A 6,631-nucleotide genomic window follows, 5' to 3' on the forward strand; every position below is an offset into this window, starting at 1 on the left:
CATCATCGCGACAACAATCTACACCAACAACTTCACCGCCGTCGTCACCAACTCTCCCCCCTCTATGCAGCAGTGTAACTCCTCTTTTACCCGCTGTAATCTCTACTTAAACATGGCGCTCAATGCTATATATTATTTCCCAATGATTTATGGCTATCCTATGATGTTTGAGTAGATTTGTTTTGTCCTATGGGTTAATTGATGATCGTGATTGGTTGGAGTTGCATGTTTTATTATTGGTGCTTTCCTATGGTGCTCTCCGTGTCGCGCAAGCGTGAGGGATCCCCTCTGTAGGGTTTTCAATATGTTCATGATTTGCTTATGGTGGGTGGCATGATTGACAGAAGCACAGACCCGAGTAAGTAGGTTGTTTGCGTATGGGAGTAAAGAGGACTTGATGCCTTATAATGCTATGGTTGGGTTTTACCTTAATGATCTTTAGTAGTTACGGATGCTTTCTAGAGTTCCAATCATAAGTGCATATGATCCAAGAAGAGAAAGTATGTTAGCTTATGCCTCTCCCTCAAATAAAATTGTAATAATGATTACCAATCTAGTTATCGATTGTCTAGGGACAAATAACATTCTCGTGACAAAAATCTCTCTACTAAAACTAATTTAGTTGTGTCTTTATCTAAACAGCCTCTAGCTTTTATTTACATGCTCTTTATTCTCTTGCAAACCTAGCCTACAACACCTACAAAGTACTTCAAGTTCCATACTTGTTCTAGGTAAGGCGAACGTTAAGCGTGCATAGAATTGTATCGGTGGTTGATAGAACTTGAGGGAATATTTGTTCTACCTTTTGCTCCTCGTTGGGTTCGACACTCTTACTTATCGCAAGAGGCTACAATTGATACCCTATACTTGTGGGTTATCAAGACCTTTTCCTAACGCCGTTGCTGGGGAGCAATAGCGTGGGGTGAATATTCTTGTGTGTGCTTGTTTGCTTTATCACTAAGTGGATTTTATTTGCTAGTATAAGTTGTTCTCTATCTTTAGTTATGGATATGGAACACGAAATACCAAAAAAGTTAGGTTTACTTGCTACTCATGGAGATGGGGAACCTCCTAAAACCCTCGATGCTCATTATGTGAAATATATTATGCACTACTTTAATAATCCTGAGAAAACCCCATTCAATTATATAATGGGAGACACGTTGGATCAACGTGAATACTTTAGGGATTATCGCTTGACTCAAAAAGGGAAACTATTATGGGATCAAATTTATATGTTGCATTGGTATGCTTGGCAACTATGCTTGAGATATGATTATACTTGTTGCTCTAGGATGAAGGCTCCACACCTTCCCTTGTCATGTAAATTTAATGATAATGAAACCTTAGCTTCTTATGCTAATGGTATATATGATTACTATGATGTGGAACGAATAGAAGAATGTAGCGACCCGACCTCAGACGGTCAAGTCTCTGTGTATCTGTGCCATCCCTGGATCGGTATGCTGGCACACACAGTACATTAATGTATATATCAAAGTGCAATCACATGTATAAATAACGTAAAACTGATATATATATATATATATACCTCATAAGTCTCAGCGGAAACAAACAATCGGGTGTGGAGTCCCATCAATGCCATCGGCAGGTTGAGTGTAGACCGTAACCCTGTACCATACTCTTACTCGTCGGAAGAAACATGTCTGCAACATGAGACATTGCAGTTGTGTAGGTCGGTACATTGAATGTACTGGAAAGATCACTGTAAGAAAAACAAATGATAAACTATACTATATGCAATATGGCTTTGTGGCTCTGTATCTGAGTTTTGTTTGCATAAAAGCTGGTTTTATTTTCCCTACATCAAAGGAATTAACCAGAGTCTGTACTACGGAGTTTTCTATCATGACATGGTTCCGCCAACCGATGTCTCATACCCCAAATCATCATAAGTTTCCCACAATTAAATTATCAGTCTGGTGTTGAGAGTTCCAAGATAGATCCAAGTCCAGAGGCTCAAATTGTCCGTAACCGGGGACACGGCTAATCGATTAGGTTTAAACCCTCTGCAGAGGTTTGTACACTGTACCCGCAAGATTCGATCCCTCTTTTTACGTTCTTGCACTTCATGGTGTTTGAGAACAAGATGACCGAAACATGGTCTTCCGAAGATTTCCTCTGACCATTGTCTGGTGCTCATCCAATCCTACTGTAGTTCTACATCTGCTAGCACCGTCCCAGCCAGAGTCACCACTAAGGTCAACCAAGCTAGAGCCCATAGTGACTTGCGGTTGCACATATAAGCTTTCGGGCATGAAGTATTCTTCCGTATCTTTGAGTCTGGGTGAAGCTTTCCTCAAGATGTCATGGCGCTTCTCCATGCATCCCGGCCATCCACTGGTTCCTCCAGGATGCCCGTCAACCTTCCTTCACCCAATAGTGTGTATTGAATTCTTGTCTTGAGTCTCGAAATCTTGAGATCTTGTGTCCTGAAGATGCAGTTCTTGACGATGCCATCATGAAGTTGTCGCCATTAACGTAGAGTCCTCCTTCTTCACACCACTCTCGTGCACTCATACCAAACCCGTCTACTATAGCGTAGCATTAAAACTATATAACGTCCCGGGCTTGATAACAGGAAGATGGGTTCCTACCTCATGCATTCTACTCAACTACAAGAAATCAATATCACTACTGGAGGGATTATTGAAAGGGTGCTACTACATGAAAATAAAACATAGGTATGAAAAACATGGTCAAACTGAACTTTCCTGGTATTACTTGATGAAGATAATAACGCTCTCGGAATCTTTGATAAACTATTCGTCACTCCGAGAAAATCTATATAGTCAAACATTATACTCACATAAGCAATAATCCTAGCAAACAATACTAGCAATCAAAATAACAATCAAAAAGCTATAAATAAAACAATAATGAAGTCAAAGAAAACCAAATAGAATTCCAAAGAAAACTTCACGAAAACAAGGGAGAAACCAACTCACACAATAACAGTCAATACTTTCTTATTAAAACTAAATTACTCTAATAACTTTTCTACAGCATAGAAAATATAATTCTAATAAAACAACAAAAAATAATTTACTAAAGCATTTACTAGCAAAAAGAACTAGTATGAAAACTATTGTAACTGACTAGTTAACACCAGAACAACTATAACAACTAGCAAAACACCAAGACAATAGTAAACAATACTAAAATAATTATCAAACTAATTTACTCCTAAATAACAGAATCAATGACAACATATAATGAAGTGGCAAAAAAATTACTTTTGAAACTAATGAAACTACTTTTATCAACTATCACTATGAACTGAACAAACAAATACTAAAGCAGTAGCTAAACACTAATAAATAACTACAAAAATTTATCTACTGTTAACATAAACATACAACAACATGTAAAAATCTACAAAAATAATTAACGAAAAATCATTAAAAACACTAATTATATGACTAAAACAACTACATATGCAAAACAGTACTATTTTCGCAATAAACCTAATTAAAATAAATTAAAAATAAATAAATATAAGCTACTAGATAGACAAAACAATAAAAAAAACCTAGCAAAAAGAATCAATCAAAAATATTTTATAAAACTAAAAATACGGCCAAAATAGTGATTTGAATAAATTTCATCAAACAAGATTTTAAACTACTCAAATTTGAAATCCAATGGCACTACCAGAAACTTCAAGAAATTTTGAATCTAATGCAAAAATAATCATTCAATTTGGACTTAAAACCTAAACGATATAAGCAATCTAAGATTGAAACTATTCCTGTTTTTTTTAACAGAACAAAAAAAAACCAAATCGGACAAGTGCTACGTGGTGGGCTGTTACTGGGCTAAATGGTGGGTGATCCATCGCTAAACCACGCTTGACCGATATATAACCAAACCGCTAACGCGCGTACGAATAAAAGAAAACCAGTGAACCGGTTTAGATCTAAATCGAACTAACCGTAAATAAACCACACTAAAACCGATCTAATAAAATAACTATTCGATCCGTTCTAATCTAGACCGTACATTAAAGATCTAATGGAGGGAGGTCGTCGGAGCTTACAGCGGTGGTGGTTGCCGGCGATGCGGCTCGAATGTTGGCGGCGGCGATGCTCCGGTCGTCGGAGATCTCTGGCGAAGGCATGGGCAGACGCGGAGTTCGACGATGAGTCCATCGGTGCTCAAAGTGGTGGCGTAGGTGGACGGAGGAGGTCGGCGGCGAGGTGGAGATGGCGTTGGAGTTCGGGCATCGGCGGTGGGGGCGTCCGGTGGTCCTAGAGCTCCGGCGAGTGCACGGGAAGGTGCACACGACTTCGGCGGTTGCAATGGTGGTGGTGGAGAGGCTTGGGGATGGCTGTAGGGAGCAGGGGGACTACAATGGCGGCGGCGAGCTCGGGCAACTCCGGCGAGCGATTCTGGCAAGATGAGAGAGAGGGCCAGGGGGATTTAGGGGGGATCGGACGAGGGGCAAGGGTTTTTATAGGGGGGAGCCTTGGAGGAGGGGTTGGGCAAAGGAGCTCAGCAATCCCGAGAGACTCCGGGATACGGCGACGTGACAAACGGCCACTGGGTGTGGCCTGGCGTCCCGAGCAAGAAGATGAGGAGTGGGGCCCGGCGTCAGTGAGAAAGGTGGGAGAGCGAGGGTATCGGGCAGCCGGTGCAAAGAGGTTTCGGGCACGTGACCGAGCTGCTGGGCGAGCTCGGCCGCGGGGAGAGAGAGAGGTGGCCTGGACGACTCGGCTTCAGCCTTTTAAAAAGACTTTTCCCCTTTTTCTTTTAAACAGAGAACAAAACAAAAATAAACTAAGCAAAACTAAAAAAAAAAATATACTCATATTATATATCAAAATGTTCAGGAAAAATAATCCTAAAACATGAACATATTATTAGAGGTAAATAAAATACACAACAATCAAACAAACAATCAAAAGTAATTATTTAATATAACATTCCAAAATTTAGAATTTTGGGATGTTACAAACCAACCACACTTAAAATGAATCTCTTCCTCGAGGTTCGGAGAGGCTAGCAAGAAAAGGTTATGGTTTGGGGGTCTTCCAGCAAATCCATTGAACGGAATGGTCTAGTGTGCTACCACACTTAAAATAAGGGTTATGATTACAAGAAAACTCATGTACCCAAACGATGTGGGTCTTCTCATATTCTCTAGGATAATTCCTTCACTGAGGCTCTTCCGGTAGGGGCATAACCCCCTTTTCTCAAAATCTTGTGTCCTCTCAATCCTGGTGAGGTTCTTCCGAGGATGAGTCTTCTCAGTTGACGGGTCTGTTGCTAGCACTAAACAACTATCAAAAATCTCATGGTGGTGAACAATTAATGGTTACTCCTGCAGAAAATGGGTCTGGGCTAAATCTCACCGTATAACCTACGATTGGCAACGGTTGCCTGTATAGGGTTTCATCGTTCTACCATTCTAGGGTTTAAACAAGGTTTGCCATCGTCGTCTCTCTACTATGGGTAAGTCACTTAGATTTACCATTCTAAATAGCAAGAGCAAATGATCGGAGTAAGTCGGTATGGTGATCAATCCATTCCGCACACAAATCATTACTCTGTATAAGGTTTAGCGAATCTCGCATTTCTAACACTCGAGCATTCTCACAAGCATTGCAGAATTTCTCTTGTCCACGAGCTGGGTTCGGGTAATTCCATTATTTCTGCAAGCTGAACAAAACATCTATCGTTCTTCAAAACTCTTGAATTTTTGTGCAATCTCCTATGAAACGTCTGCTGATGAAATCACAGCTTCTTCCAAAATTTCTTCTTCCAGAGAGTACTTGACCCTTATTAATTCCCGGGCATGTGGGTTATGGGCTCACTTCAACACTTGTACAACTTTAACTCATCCTTGGTGTTACTCTTATTCCATATTCCAACATTACACCTCCTTTAAATCCATTAGTGCTTCATTTCTTCATACCCTTGTGGTGATGATCATACAAGATTCCAACTTATTTGGTCCAGCTCCCTTCTATGGACCATCATGAATAACACATTTCTTTCTTCATTGATCCTATGGCTTTATGAAGTACTACCACACCTAAAATTAAATGCACTAGTTTATCCATAAATCATATTATTTTCATATCAAATCTTTTATTACATCCTTAACCACTTTCGTAGATCCAATTTCCAAAAGGTACTTTATTACAAATGCTTCCATCCACGTGGTTTGGTATGGTCAGGCATTACGTCCAACTTTATTCATTTTTCCTCCTTGAGTATTCTTCAGTCCCACTGAAATTGTGCGACATGCGCCTTGAAATCTTCAATCTTCTGTTTCATCATAGTGGCCTTGAGCTTCACCTCCATCATCTCTGCATGCACTTTTCTTAGGCACTGCTGAGTATAACAGAATCTTGCTTCAAGTATTTATCCGATCTGGCGTATGTCTTTCATGGCTACTTCACGAACATCGTCGAAGAAAGTTGCTTGTGGTACACGTGAGATGAAAAAGTACTACCCCATCATCTTTGGGCAAACTCCTTTCAAACGGTGGAGGTGTACCTCCACATACCAAAGTTCCACTCCCTTTTGCATCAAGGGGTAGCCTTTGTAGACTGCATCTCCTTCAAGGTGAATATGCTTCATCATGTCCTTCAGGATCTTCGGG

The sequence above is a fragment of the Triticum aestivum genome, chromosome 6A, assembly GCF_018294505.1.
Source record: "Triticum aestivum cultivar Chinese Spring chromosome 6A, IWGSC CS RefSeq v2.1, whole genome shotgun sequence".
NCBI lineage: Eukaryota > Viridiplantae > Streptophyta > Magnoliopsida > Poales > Poaceae > Triticum > Triticum aestivum.